The sequence below is a fragment of the Ursus arctos genome, unplaced genomic scaffold, assembly GCF_023065955.2.
Source record: "Ursus arctos isolate Adak ecotype North America unplaced genomic scaffold, UrsArc2.0 scaffold_12, whole genome shotgun sequence".
NCBI lineage: Eukaryota > Metazoa > Chordata > Mammalia > Carnivora > Ursidae > Ursus > Ursus arctos.
In genome coordinates this window covers 58,205,426-58,220,837 of record NW_026622786.1, presented here as the reverse complement: position 1 = coordinate 58,220,837, position 15,412 = coordinate 58,205,426, and the positions used below count along the sequence as shown (strand labels likewise).

Sequence of the window (15,412 nt, the reverse complement as noted above, 5' to 3'; positions counted from 1 at the left end):
AGAGCCCTCCCACATGATCATGGCTGATTACTTACTTGAAATTCTCAGAACAAGTCATGCTTTCTCATGCCCCTGTGACTGCACATGATGCTCTCTACCTGAAATGGCCTTCCCAGAACTCTTAGAAAACTCCTCCCGACAAGCTGAGACTCATTCAGCCTCCCCTCCTCCAGGCAGCCTTCCACACTGGCCCTTCCCAAGGCTGCACTGGGGCTTCTCCTCTGGCCCCTCATAACTCCCAGAGCCCCCGTTTGGCCCAGCACTAACTTGTGTCTGCCCTAGGGTTCAGGCACTTTTGAAGGTAGGGGCCACATCTATTCATTCTGCATTGCCGGCCTCTGGCATTTGACCTCCTTGGGATCTAGAAAGGACTCAGTAGGTATTTTCTGAATAAAATCTACGGATGAATGACAATTGGGCCAAATGATCGGACCTGTGTGGCTGGCATCAGGGGCCCCATTAAAACACAGCTGGCCACAGCTCAACTCTTCACCCAGCAGAAGACAGGTGTGCAGATTAGATCAGGAGCACTGATGGCTCTGGAAGGAAGATGGACAGATGGATGGATTCCCTGTTGTGCTTGTAGCTTCTGAGAGGGACTTACATGCTCATGGAGAGATATGGATTAGTGTACTCAGAAAATGAAGCAAATTGGTTTAAAAACTGGTTTAATTTCTGCAAAAAGAATAAGTTATAGAAAAACTTAACGTGATATGGTTCCGCTGTCATTTCCATGGTCACATTACTATAAACACTAAATCTAACCAGAAATTACGCCGGAACTAAGTTGGGAAGCTGGGGGAGGGGAGGTGGCTGTGCAGGAGGAGCTCCATCCTCCTCCCCCATTGTGGCAGGTCAACAGGGTCATTGTCAGACAGAAAACAAAGAAAGAGATGCTTAAACACATTATTTAGAAATATGGAGTTAAATATTGGAAGTGATACCGGTCAGTGGCTGCCTCTGGGCAGTAAGATTTGAGTGTGGAGGGGAATGGGGTTAGGGAATGAGCCTTTTAGAACTATCTGACTTTTTGTACTATGCACATGATATTGGTAAAACACACATCATTTTTTTTAAAACATTGTCTGTAGTTTGAAGGTAGGGATCTGTTAGGAAGCAGGTGTCCCTGTCCGATCGGTCTGACTGATGTCCTGAAACACCACTGTGGGCAGTGCACCCAAGCCCTCCCAGCCCTGGAACCGGACTGGGCTGGGCCGCCTCACGTGCCCTCACTGACCCGACCCGCCCTCCCTAGCACCACACCTTAGGCTCCCTGTAGATGGGCCCCCTCCCATTTCTGGAGGCTTGACATCTCCCACCTCTTGGCTTTTGCACTGGCCCTGCCTTCTGTGTCTGCCAACAGCTCTCCTCCCTTCTGCCTCCCCGGCTCTTCCCCCTCAGGCTAAGACCACTTGAGACAAGTGTCTTGTTGCCTTCTCCCAGGCCGGCTCTGCAGACATTGAGGGAGCTTTGGTTTGCTGCTCTTGCCTTCCCCTGAACTTTTACCAGATTCAGGTAGGAAGGCTTGAGGCGCGTGTTCTAGATCCATCCATGCTATTCACAGCCTTTCTGAGTCTGCTTCTTCATCTGGAAAGCTGATCTTTGGGCCTACTTGCCGGGATGTTTGTGAGAGTTGCCCAATGGGCCGGTGTGAAAGAGCCCCCCCCCGGCCACCACGCTTTCCAGTCCCTTCTTCTCTAGACACTTCCCCCTGATAGCAGCAGCAGCTAACAGTTCTCAAGTGTTTACAGTGGGCCGGCACTGCCCGGAGTCATCATCTCATTTAATTCCCACACTGGGGACCGTTATTCCCATTTCACAGATGAGGAGACAGAGGGCTGATCCAGGGCAACCTGCAGGTGAATATACGTGTCACCCCCCACATCAGACCACAAGTAGCTCAAAGGCAGGGAGAACTGCACACTCATGTTTAAAGCTGTATCATTCACAACAGCCAAAAGCTAGAAGCGCTCCGTGCCCATCGATGGGTGGGTGAATAAACCAGTGTTGTACGTACGTACAATGGAATCTTACCCAGCTTCAGAGAGCAGAGAAATTCTGACACGTGCTGCAACATGGATGACACAAGGAAGTGATGCTAAGTGGAATGAGCCAGTCCCCAAAAGACGGATGTTGTATGGTTCCACTGATAGGAGACTGAGGTCCCTAGAGTCGTCACATTCGTAGAAACAAAGTAGAAACGGTGGTTGCCAGGGGCCAGAGGGCCGGAGGAATGGGGACTTTGTGTCTAATGGGTACAGAGTCTCAGTTTAGAAAAGTGAAAAAGCTCTGGACATGGATGGTGGGGATGGCTGTCCAACAGTGGGAATGGGCTTAATGTCCCTGAGCTGTGTACTTATAAACGGTTAAGATGGTAAGTTTGGTGGTGTATACTTCACCACAAGAAAATTAACAAAAAAAAGGAGATAGTGAAAACAGAAGGTAGACTAGAAGTTACCAGGGGCTGGGAAGAGGGGGAAGGGTGAGTCATTTTTTAATGGGTACAGAGTTTGTTGTGGAGAGGAAAATGTTTGGGTATAGATAGCAGTCATGGTCACACCACATGGTGATGTATTTAAGGCCACTGCACTGGAAACGTATGAATGGTAAACGATAAATACTATATTGTGAATATCTTCCCCCCACACACGGCAGGGCAGAGAGCCCCTGTGCCACAACGAATTCTCTACCCCTGGAGTCTCAAGCAGGGCCCCGCACCTCGTAGGTGCTCAGGAGTGTTTGTCAATTCGAATAAGCTTCTGTTTTGAGGCACCAAAAGCCATCAGCCTGGGAGGGAAGGAACAGGCTCAGGATTCCTCCTTGAGTCAGCTCCATAGCCAGTTCTAGCTTCTTTGTGCTCACAAGTTCCACGGATGTGTGCGACCCCCACGATAGAGAGTCTGTCTTACCAACACTGTAATGACATAATGAGAGAGCTGCTATTCGTTCCTGGGCCTTTCAGATACACGTCATAAGAACTAGCAATTACTGAGTACTTATTCTATGCTAGGTACTGTTCCACGAGTTTCCCCGCCTTACAACAATACCTCTGAGATTGTTAGGATTATAATCACCATTTTGTGCCTGAGAAGAGGGAGACACAAGAGGTTAAATTACTTGCCAAAGGTCACACAGCCAAATCTTGCCTCCAGGCAGTGTGGTTTGCTTAGTGATCCTGGTCTGGGCTTCTGCAGTGTGCTGTGCGGTCCCTGACATTTCTGCATTCTCCCTGGACTCCTGTCCGCCACCCTCCCCCCAGGAGCGCAGAGAGAGAACCTTCAAGAGGAGGAGCAAAGTAAGGAGCAGGCTTTGGATGGTTACCAGCCCAGGCTTGGTTCAAGACCTGGCTTGGTTTTAGTTGATTATGTGGCCCTGGACGAGCAACTTCACCTCTAATCCTCTGGGTTCTCATCTGTACCATAGCTGTAGCAATAGTATCCATCTTGCAAGGTTTGGTGGGGATTAAATAACTTAGCAAGGGCACGCCTCTTAGTGAGGGTGGTGCTACGGCGTGGGAAGCACCCAGGAGGTGGGAAATGGGATCTCGCTCCCTGACTTCCCGGAACGATCTTGGGCAACTTCGCTTCCTCTCTGCACCCTGCTGATCTCAGTTATGAAACAGAGCTGCTAAAACCTACCCCACAGGTTTGTTGTGAGGATTAAACTAACACGGTGTTTTGTATTTATATCTATTTATAACTCTAGCTCATTCTCCAAAAGTATTTAAGGCAGCTAACGACAATATAAGATTATTTTTAACTTGAAAATGCAGAATTTGGGGCAAAGAGAAAGGGATGGCAAGGAAAAAAAGAGAGGAAATGAGGCAATTTTTTTAAAGGGCTCGGCTGCCCTGGCATGTATTAGGCGCTCAATACATATTTAGCATTGTCTTCGGGTGGTACTCTCTGGTCTTGGTGGATCTGGCTACTTGAGATGCAGTAAGTTACAGTCTGATGCAGCGCTAGAGCTAAGAGGGACTTCACGCTTCTCAGGGAAAGGAAGGCAGAGGTGAATTTTGGATGTTCGGGTCCTACCTCTCCTTTCAGAGAAGCTCAGACTTTGTTTGCCTTACATACTGGGCTTCTGAGTAAGATTTCACTTGAAGAAAGTGTTCTACTACTTGAAAAGAGAGAGAGGGGGGGAAAAGGGAAATTATTAAAAAAGGAAAAAAAGGGAAGGAAGCAAAGGAAGGAAGGAAGGGAGAGAGGGCAGGAGGGAAGGAGGGAGGGGGGGAGGGAGGGAAGGAGGGAGAAAAGCACTGGTAAATTCAATTCCTTCCATTTAAAGAGACATACTGAGGCTCAGAGGAAAGCAGCTAATGCAATTGGCTATTTATATCTTTTGTAGAACATTTCATATGGAGAAACCCACCAAACACAAAAGAAATCCTTTATTAATGGCTCTCCAGTCAGCAAACATTTCTGGAGCCCCTACTATGCTCACGCCATCATGCTAGGAACAAAGCTGTGAAAAGACACATTCGTGCTCCAGGAGTTTGCAGTCTAGAAGCAGTGTCAGAGGTCCAGAGACCAGAGTGAAAGATGCCACCACAGGCTTAGTCCATTGATGGGGAAGTCAGCCCAAGTAAAAGGCCCAGGACAGCTTTACAGAGGAGGGTGTGCAGAGCTCTGTCTCCAGAAAGGAGTAGGGTTTTGTCAGGCAGCCAGTGTGAGGAGAGCTTCACCCCGTTCTCCTGATCTCAGCACGCCTTGCATTTTCTGTCGCTACTTGTTATTACCTGTTTAACTGTCTTTGCTGCCAGGCTCTCAGTAATCTGTGGGCAGGAACCCCATCCATTTGCCCCTGCTGCATCCAATGCCCCCAGCACAGAGGAAGGAAAAAAGGAGGGAAGGAGGAAGACAGAAGGAAGAGCACATGCAAAAAAGCCAGTGGTGGGAAGCAATATGGTTCCAAGAACTTTGGGTTGTTCTGGATGGTTCTAGGCTTCCACGGATTATTTGAGTCCAGCCAGACACTGACTGGATTTTATTCAGTGATGATGAGAAATCACGTGTCCTGATTTTGGATTCAGAGGATAGGGAACTCTTCAACGGTAGAGTTATGGTAGCAGATACAATGTCCGAGGAATCTGGAATCTTGGGTTTGAATGAACCTCAGTGCCCTTTGGTATATCCATTCATCCAGCAGATCACGAACAGTATACAATGAATAAGAGAAGTGGTTCCTATGCCCCAGCAGCCTGACCGTCCTGGCGTTGTGGTTAACGACCTTAACTGTACTGTAGGGCATGATACAGAATACATCTTCTGGCTCTTGCTAGATAATACTCGTCCATAGTTTTGAGTGTTCACTTTGTGTGATGAGTTTGACTTACGATTAATTTCATAGACTCTACAATGTGCTAGATCACAAGACACACCCCAATTTTAGAGATGCCTAAATCAGTATCCTCGGATGTATGAGCTCTGGTACAGTGAACCTTAATTTTTCTAATAAGTTACATGATAACATAGTTACATTTGAGAAACTAAAGCTCAGGGAGGCTACCACTTCGTCCTCAAACCCACGACTCATACTTAGCAGAGCCATGTGGTTTCAAGGGCCCATTCTCTCCCCCCTTCCTCCCACCTTCCTGTTGCCACCCTGAGCATCAGGAGGTCCGGTCCATAATCTTTTAAAGTCTTTCTAAGATCTCAGTCAATTTTGCTACCGTAGGCAAAGTTCTGCCCCTTTCTCCTGTTGCCGCCGAGCCTGGAAATATCTGGCCGCGTTGCTTTGATGCCTCCTCCTTACATTTTCTGAGCGAGCAGACCGGTGTGCCCCCATCATTTCATAAATTGCCCCATTAGCCAAGAGCTCCCATGTGACCCACCTCCTCTAGTCTGTCACTTGAGTAGAGCACCCCTATTTTCCTCGTGGACTCGGGCACCCCTCTGAGAAGAGTTGTGTGCTGGCTGCCTCTTGCTCCTCCTCCTCCTCCTCCTCCTCCTCCTCCTCCTCTTCTTTTTCTTCCTCTTTCCTGTTGCTGCTGTATTAATGAAAGATAAGCATGCTCACACCCCTGGCAAAATTCTCCGCCCTCCCCCATGTATCTCTGCTGCCTGTGGGGCGAAACCAGGGCAAGTCAGACTAGTCAGTGGGAGATACCCTGGTTGGAAATCGCCCGGGGCCTTGTCTCCTGCTCGTGCTAGGGCTTAGAAGGAAGATGGGCCTATGCCAATCAGACCGAAACTAGCAAGATAATGGATGCAAAGAACAGGGGAGGTCTGGCACGTTCATGAATAGAGTCGCTAATTTCCACAGATACCCTGGTAGGTGGATGCAGGAGCTGGTAGGGGCCTTGGAGTCATCAAGTGTGGTCCCCCATGGAGCAGAGGAAGATGGGATACCCAGTGTCACGAAGGGGCTGGACTGAGGTCACACTGCTCATGGCAGGAACCATTACTTAACATATATTCAGTATTAAGGCATATCCTATCGCTTCGAGCGAGTGCAGAAGCTGTAAGGAATGGCTGGCCTGGGTGACTTATGGAGGGGGCAGATTGCATTCGTGTGCCTGACTCCCCGCCCCAGGGCCTGCCACGGCCACTGCGGGAGACGCTCAGCTTCCCTTCTGGATGCCTCCCTGGCTGTATGCTTTGGGCTTCTGTGCAGAGGTTTGCATCAAGTTCTCCCTGTTCCTGCTCCCCTCTGACCTTGTGCTCTAGATGTTTAGGCTGCACTTGTGTCTCATGGAGGAGACCTTGCGTTACATCTGTGCTCCTGCCTTGTCCTTCAGCCAGTTTCCCAGAAGGCCAGGCATGGTCCCTGCTTCCTTCATCCTTAGGCCTTTCTACTTGGTGCAGTGGGACTTGCTGGCAGGCTGTTTTTCCTACAGCCGGGAATACCCCTGGCAGGTGGCCTGACCACCTAGAGTGGCATCGACCCCTCCAGGCTTGAATTCCATGTTGGCACCACAGCCAGGGCATCTGGGAGCCACTGGGTCTGCCCCAGCCCAGGGTGTGCCTCTCTCCGATGGTCATACCCTGATCCCGGTGCACAAGTTTTCAAGCTTGACATAGGTTCGACTTTAGCTTTTGGAAAACTGTCTTCCCTCTTCCATTCAACCAGTGCTTATTGCATAACTGCCTCCCAAAGGCAGTGGTTCTCAACCTTGAGTGTGGTTTAGAATCAGCCAGGGAGCTTGGTAAACAGCCCCACACCTAGCAATTCTGGTCCAGGGGCTCTGGGGCTTGGCCCTTGGGATCTGCATTTTTGATGAGACCACCTGGTGATTCTGAGACAGGTGCTAAGAGAAAACATGTTGAAGAAATCTTGTTCTTCTAAAAGAATGGTGGCTGTTCATAAGGATAAGAGGAATCTCAGATATGCATATTCAATGCCACAACATACAAGGCAATGTTAGTTCAGCTACACCACTCTTGGATTAAAACAAAAACCAGACGAAACCAAATGTTTCTCTGAACTAGTACAGAAAACAAAGACTCTGGGGTCAGAGAGTCAGGGTCCCCTGAACAAGTCACCTAAAATTTCTGACATTAATGTGTTCTCTTGTCTGCTTACTGGGGATCTTAATTCCTACTTTAGAGCATTGAATGACATATTGTAAGTAAAGCAACCATTTTAACACCCAGGAAGTTCTGGAGAACCAAGGAAGAAACAAAGGTATCGTTTGACAAGAAGTGGGCGCAGGACTTTCTATGCACTGTATCCTTGTCTTCTGAAGGCTGCCTGCAAGGGAGGGGTACCGAGTCCTCCACTTGGGGGTCCCCAGAGGTTCCATGGCTAGTCCATGGTTAGTAGGCTAGCAGCAGGGCTGGAATTCAGACTTAGGTCCCTCTCACTTTAGAGATGGAACTCTGACCTGCTATGTTACTGTGCCGCTCAAAGACACAACAGAGAGAGTCCTTTACACAGCTCCTTTGGGATTTGATCTCCATCCCCTGACTTCGCACTGTAGAGAGATCACGGGTCTGGGAACGAGGACGGTGGCAGTTCTGGCTCCCCTGTTGATGACTATGTGACCTTGGGTAAGCCTCCCCACTCTCTGGACTGAGGGGCCATGACTCTATGTTAGGTCCAGACTATACAGCAGGCTGTTGGGAGTATCCACTGTGCTGCCCTAACAGAAGCACCTGACGAGTTGGGGGGGCAATTTGGCCCTTCCTCATTCCCTACTGCTAGCCTCCGGCCCATTGGCAGGGGCTCTACCTCTTCTTCCCTTCAGCTCTGGGACCCAGGACATGTTTCCCAGGAGAGGGGTGTGAGTAGGAACCCCTGTGCCTCCCGGCAAAGGGTGACATCTGCTTCCAGAGTGGCTGGGCACTGCCAAGGACAGGATGACCATAGATGGGTGATGGTCTCCCTCTGCAATGACAATGCCTGCCATGATGGGGGGAACACTGCAACACAACAAACACCTGGAAATAACAACACAGGCTGGCCACATAAATCATTGACTTAGACTTATATAGAGAGATTTACTCTTCCTGCCGGGAACATCAGAAACAACCAGATGGCCAGGAACTCAACAAGGTCGGAGCAGGGGAAACCTCAAGGCAGAACTCTTCCTGGCAGTGCAGGGCAGTGGGTAAGAGTGTGGGCTTAGGAGTGAGATGCCCTTGGGTTCTGGTCCTCGCTCTGCCATCCCCTGGCTGAGTGAACCTGGGCAAGTCGTTTGACCTTGGGGGTCAGTTTCCTAATTTTTAAAGTGTGGATAACAATAATCCCTGCCTTGTAAGTTCGGATGAGTGAACACACATGAAGACTGAGGTTTGCCTCACAGCAAGTATGAATACCTGTTCTTGCCCAAGCCTGAGCTAAGCACACTGAGGGGTTTGGCTGCTTCTTCCTTCATCTACTCCAGTTCTCCAAACTTTTACTAGCAGCTGCTAACTGCTGGCTCGAGTTTTGGGCATTGGGTATACAAAGATACATAAAACATAATCCTTGCCTCAAGGTTTGCAGTCTAAAATTCCTAAAATCGTTGTTGACCCAACCACCCAAATATCAGTACCAGTAATGATGATGCTAATAATCATAATAATAAACACAGCCATTTACTGAACAATTCCCACACACAGGCTCAGTGCTGGACACTATATGCATTGTTTATAACACTCAGTGCAATCCTTTGGGAAACTGTTGAGGGAGACTGAGGGGGAGGAACTGGGGGGAGAGGGGGCTGAGTTACTCATCAAAGGTTCTGGGTCTCCAAGTGGTAGAGCTGGGATTCCTGTCCTGTCCAGGTGCTTCAGCTTCTGATGAAGCTTTCTCCTCCCCAGGCTGCCTCCACTGCACTCACCCCCAGTCCCCCCCCCCGCCCGCCGGGCATAACGCTTTCCAGAAAGGCTAGCATTTTCAGTCCACACCACCACCCCGGGAGGTAGGAGCCTTTATTGCCAGACCCATTTTCCAAGCGAGGGAACCAAGAGCAGGTGAAATCATTTCCAACCGTAGCTCAGCTAGTGAGCTATAAAGACATTGCATGTCTTAAGATCAAATAAAAGGCAGCTCCTAGGCTGCTGCTTGGTGAGAAGCCTTTTGCAGAGGCGAAAAATATGTGCAAACAAAACCAACAGCTTTCTTTATGTTCCCCAAAGTTGCTAAAAATGCCTGCGGGTTTGCACACAAGCAGACGCTGTGTTCACAATGCGGTGTGGCTTCTGTCGTTGGCTCTGGCAAGAAGAGACCTGGCAGGTATTTCTCACATCTTTGTTAAACACATACACCAGACAAGGGAAGGAGTTCCAAGGTAGTCCCAGGGTGTGGATTTCTGCCAAGTCTCCTTTTATTTGTTGTTAAGTTGGCGGGGACGGGGGGGGGGGGGTGGAGGGGCGGGGGGAAGACACCTCACGGATAAGTCCACGATCCCGTGAAGTAACTGTGGTGTGGTAGAAAATGCATTCCTTGTACTTGGAGTCAGACAGTCCTGTGTCCTCACCTGGACTCTTTTACCTGCGGGCTGTGTGACCTTGGCCAGGTTGCTTAGCCTCTCTGAGCTAACCACAGCTCTGCCCATGTGTAAATCAGGTAGTCCCTTCTGCAGGCGTGGAAGCACCACGAAGGCAGGGGTTTCCATCTGTTCCGTTTCTGGCTTCCAGTGCCTAAGACAGTACCTGGCACAGAGTCAGTGCTCTTACTTAGCAGAATGAATGAATGAGTGAATGAATGACTGAGCTGCTCTCTTGGAGGGTGGTTGTCCGATTGAAAGAAGATCATGGATATGAAATTGCTTTATAAACTGCAAATTGCTATGCAACATGAGGATTTATTACTATACAGAACACGGTCTGGGTTCTATCAAATAAATGATTCAGTCAGTCAGCGATTGCATCGTGAGCTTTTCCTTGGGTCTGGCGCTGGGATTCAAAGAAATATGAGACTGGCTTCCTTCCTCCAAGTGCTCATAGGCCAGCAGGAAGACAGACAGGTAAGTCAAGTACTAAAATACAGTGCAGGTGAGCAGAGGGTGCTGTGGGAGCAGATAGGACACAGCGACCCACCCCGCGCTGGAAAGGGGTAGGTCAGGGAACTTTCTGGAAGAGGCGTTCTGGGACAGTCCCAGTTTCAAATCTGTTGTCAGAGTTTTCCCAGCAAACCTAGGCCTTTGGGCCACCGGGTGTCATGACACACTCTCGCCTCTCGTATTATCATTTTCATTATAGTCACTCCCTGACATACAATTTCTCTTGTTTCCCCTTGACTCATTACATGGTCGGGCAAAACCCCAATTCTGGTCAAAGGTGGCTCTCACCTACTGTGCTGCTGCACCTGTGTGTTAACCGTAGCCTGAGAAAAACATCCAAACATGCTAATTACTGCCTGGCAAGCTGCTCTGGTTCTCTTCAGTCACTCTCCCGTTCTCAGCTGCTTCAAACTTTCTCCTCTAGCCTGCAAATGCCGCACCTCCTTCCCCATCATCGCTCTCAGCTGAAGAGCTGGCTTCCTGCCTCCCTTGAGGAAACAGAAGCCCTCAGAAGAGAAGTTCCAGGTACTCCCAACCCCATCCATTGTGATGCAGCCCTGGGTAGGGGTGGTCTCACTCTGCCCATGGGCAGAAGCCGAGAGAGACTTCTGGAGGCATAGGACACTCCTCACCCAGGGAATGGCCTCCACCCCTATCTGGAGGTGTGAGAGACAGAGTCCTCCTGTTGACTCACGGGGCACCTGGCAGGGTGAGGCTGGCGGTGGAAAGGTTACTGAGAGGCAGAGAGAGCCTGGTGGGCCGGGCTGTCAGGAAGGGCCTCATGGAGGTGGGGGAGGCATCTAGGTGGACATGGAAAGACAGCAGGGCCTGGGATTGTGAGCAAGCAGCCCCCAGGTGGGAGAAGAGTAGAGGCCATATCTTCCAAAGTCAGAGCCCACATACATGGCCTGACTTAGAAGGTAGTCCCCAAGAGGTACATTGAGAAGGATGCTGGTTTCTGAAGAACACGGGTGATGCTGCCCAGTGCAACCTCTGCTACGACAGAATTCTTCACAGGTCTATTTACTTCATTGTCCATTCTTCTGAGAAACCCTCATGAGAGGCTGTAGCGAGGGTCTCCGCTGGGCACCAGGGGGGATGCATGCATGCAGAAGAGGCAGCTTCTTCCCTCACAATGAACAGAGGAAGACAAAGCCAATAGAAAATCCATCCACTTATTAAACATTGACTGCACGCTGACTGTGTGTGGCGGGCAGTGAACAAAACTGTCCTAACCCCCTGCTGGCATGGAGCTCACATTCCAGTGGGCTGCCAGGGAAGCAAATGAGGGAAGCACCCCATGTGTCAGGAGGGCGGGGAGCCAGAGAGAATATTTGGGCAGAGCAGGGCAGAGAGTGTGTTGGGGTAAGGGCTGTACACAGTGACATGGGGGGTCAGGTAGGGGCTCACTGAGAAGGTGGCCTGGAGCAAGAGTGGGAGGGGACAGCCAGTGAGCCCCTGCACAGCCCCCAGAGGGGAGCACACCAGGCCCAGGCAGGCCACAGAAGCAACAAGGAGCAGAGTTGGGGGCATGGAATTGGAGGGCAGCAGGGAAACGGGGAGCTGCGGGGTGCCAGGGAAGGAGATAGGTCCTACATGACCTTAGGGGCTATTATGCTGACTCTGGCTTTTATTCTGATTGTTATGGGAGCCACTGGAGGGCTTGAGCAGAGGAGTGACATGATCTGCCTCCTGTTTTAACAGGATTTCTCAGGGGACTGTGCCAGAAACAGCGAAGGAGGACGAGGGTGGCAGCAGAAGGATCCTCGATAAAGACTCAGTGGCAATCCAGGTGAGGTGGTGGCATCAGACTGGGGTGGCAGGGGTGCTAAGACATGGTCAGACCCTGACCATCTTTTGAGGGGAGAACCAGCAATCTTTGCTGATGGACTGGAAGGCAGCATGAATGGGAGAGAAGAGTTAAGAATGATTCTAAGGATTTTGGACCTAAGCAAATGACAAGATGGAACTGTCCTTAACGGAGATGGAAAGATGGCAGGAGAAGCAGTTTGGGGGCATTTGCTGAAGTAGGACTGATGGTGAACATGTTTGATGCAAAAGGCCGTGTCCCTGTGGAGGTGTGGAGCAGGAGAGGCGGGCTGGAGACAGACCCTGGGGAGCCCACAGTGTACAGTGTACAGACAATATTTGAACCCAGGAGGCTGCAGGAGATCACAGAGAAGAGGGCCAAGCACTGAGCCCTGGGCCTCCTGTGTAGTGTTTGGGGAGGTAGGAAGGCAGGGAAGAACCAGCAAAGGAGACTGGGGAGAAGCCACCAAGTTAGGAGGAGAAGCAAAAGGCTGTTGGTCCTAAAAGGCAAGCTGAGAGAGAGCGTCACGAAGGAGGAGGTGGTGTGTGATGCCACTGCCTGGCTCGTTACGATCCACACTGGCGCTCGGTCATTGCATTGATGGTGAGGGCTCACTGTTGACTTTGGCAAGAGCCCTGTTGGAGGAGGGCTGGGGTGCAAGCCCGACTTGAGTGACTCCCAGGGCAGGGGGGAGGCAAGGATTTGGAGGTGGGGCGTGTCTTCAGCTCTTTTGAGGAGCTTTGCTACAAAGAGGAGCAAAGATGCAAGGTGGAAGCTGGGGGAGGATGTGGGCTCAAGAGAAGTGTGTGTGTGTGTGTGTGTGTGTGTGTGAGAGAGAGAGAGAGAGAGGGAGAGAGAGAACTCGCCAGCATGTTTTCATGCTGATGAGAATCATTAAGCCTAGAGGCAAAAATTGATGATTCAGACCAAAAAGGAGAGAATTGCTAGAACAATGGCTCTGAGGAGGTGAGAAGGGATGAGATCTGCTGCCTAGTGAGGAGCAGGTGTTTGCTAAGAGCACAGACATGCATCCACCCTAACAAGAGGTCAGAGCAGAGGGGCAGAGAAGCAGGGAGGTGTCTTCTCAGCACCTAGCACAGAGCAGTAGAGACCCACACTGTGTGCAGGATGGGCCCTGCTCTGAGTCATTTACATATATTCACTTCAAATTCTCAGAACAACCCCAGGAGATAAATCCTGTTGTTATGCCCGTTTTACATGAAGAGTACCGAGGCAGAGCACTGTAAGGACACTGCTCTAAGTCACATAAGTAGTAAGAGGCATGGTGTGGCTGATGATGGCTCCTCGCTGTCATGGTACCAGTGGAGGGATGACGGAGGAGTGGGCAGGTGAAGAGAGGCTGTGTAGTTTTGGTGAGGCCAGAGCTGGCATGTGCTCACTCGTTTCTCCCGCAGAGGTGCCTGTTCATTTGTGAAGCACTTTTCAGTCTTTACCTACTGAGTCGGCAGCCGGTATAGGCAGCAGGCAGGGGCTGGTTCAAGTTCCCAGCTTGGCCTTGGTGCAGTCTGGAAGGACAGATTCCTCCCGTGGCCATACATCTTCCACTGACACCTGCAGGGAAGTATTGAGATGGTTCCTCTCGTCTCTCTTGGAGACGCCCCTGGGATTCTGAGCACCTGCAGGGCCACCATCCTCAGGATTCCTGATTAAGGGAGGGGAGGGAGAAAGAAATGGGGGTCGCAATAGACCTGCTTCTGAAGGCGGCTGGCTGAGAGAATGGCCAGGTCACCTCTATCGTCTGGGCCTCAGCCGTAAAAGGCGGGAGAGGCTAGGATGATATCTTGCTTTATGGACTCGGGTGTTCCCTCAGCATACGAGTCATGGGTACTAGACAAGGACAGGGCACTAGGAATAGGACAATGAGCAGAAAGGACCCATCCTGACTTTCTGGATATTGTTATCTATGGGGAAGGGGTGGAGACTGACAATCACATGATTATAAACCGTAATACAAGCCTGGAAGGAACATTCTAGGGTGCTACGAGAGTACTTTTTCCTCAGCGCTTTTGTAATTTTGGGAAATCAGATGGAGGCCTGATCCATGAAACAGAAACTGTCTTTGGTCATTGTTCATCCATGCATTTATTTCTTCCTTCAACAATTTTAGTGAGTGTCTATCTTCGTAGCAGTGGCTTTGCATTTTGCATTCCCAAGGAAAGTAGAAATTAAGGCAAACAGAAAGATGTACACAAAATGGGACTGGGAACCAGTTATTTATTCCACCAAATTGAAAAGAAATTTGACAGATGCTGCTGTGTGCCAGGTACTAGGGACACAGTGTGGCAGGGCAGGAAAGCACTGGGAATGTTCTGAGGTTCCACGGGAGCCATGTACTGGGGGGCTGGGGAGTGAGGTGGACTAGGGTGAGACCCCTGGGGTTTTGAATTTGGCTTTCACCACACAGGATCTGAAGACCCAAGGGGAATTTTGGAAGATTCTGTAAGCTCAGTTTTCTTATCTGTATGTGAAGATCACATTTCTGAGTATGGGGCTATACTGTGCTAAGCACTGTGCGTGCGTTATTGTTTTGCTCCATGCAACACCCTTACGAGGTAGGTTCTTTCCTCTCTCCATTTAACCGTTAGGGAAACTGAAGCCCAAAAATGAATAGTGCCCCGGACATCACAGTATTGCAGGAGGCTCTCTTTTATTCTCATAGAACTTAGAATAGGCGCCTGACACAAACCTTGGGACCATCTAGCAGAGTGGTCTCCAAACTTTCCTGATTGCTCCTTTCTCTGTAAGTAATACTAGACTTGTCCTCCCTCATCATATTTATTTAGAAACATAGCTGTGTTCTACCAGCAATATAAATAGCAAACACTGGTGAAGACCAACTTCTTGGATCTTGGATAAAATTAAATATACATAGATTAAGGATTAAAATACATATAAATCAAATTGCTGCTTGCCCCTCATTGAGTCACTGAGTCCTCGGAGACCGCTCAGCCAGATTGTTTTATATGGGAGGTCAGTGGTAGCTAAGGCCATGAATCTTGTCCACATCGTCCAGTTAGGAGCAGACCAGTGGGGAGATTTTTGACCCAGGCCACATTGGACAATGTTCGGAGACATTTTTGGTTGTCATAACTGGTGTGTGTATGGAAGGAAGGAGGTGATTTCTGGCATCTGGTGGGTAGAGGCCAGGGATG

The 15,412-nt window shown here is 49.9% G+C and overlaps 1 long non-coding RNA gene across 1 annotated transcript in view; it reads left to right on the top strand.

The window, feature by feature from the left end:
• Nucleotides 1–3,491: 3,491 nt before the first annotated feature.
• The window catches only part of LOC113254610 (uncharacterized), a 169,266-nt gene continuing 157,345 nt past the window's right edge, over nucleotides 3,492–15,412 (top strand). Inside the window, exons 1-3 of the long non-coding RNA XR_006409436.3 lie at nucleotides 3,492–3,645; nucleotides 10,854–10,954; nucleotides 12,134–12,221. This is a non-coding gene — a long non-coding RNA (uncharacterized LOC113254610). The remainder of the gene's footprint in view (nucleotides 3,646–10,853; nucleotides 10,955–12,133; nucleotides 12,222–15,412) is intronic.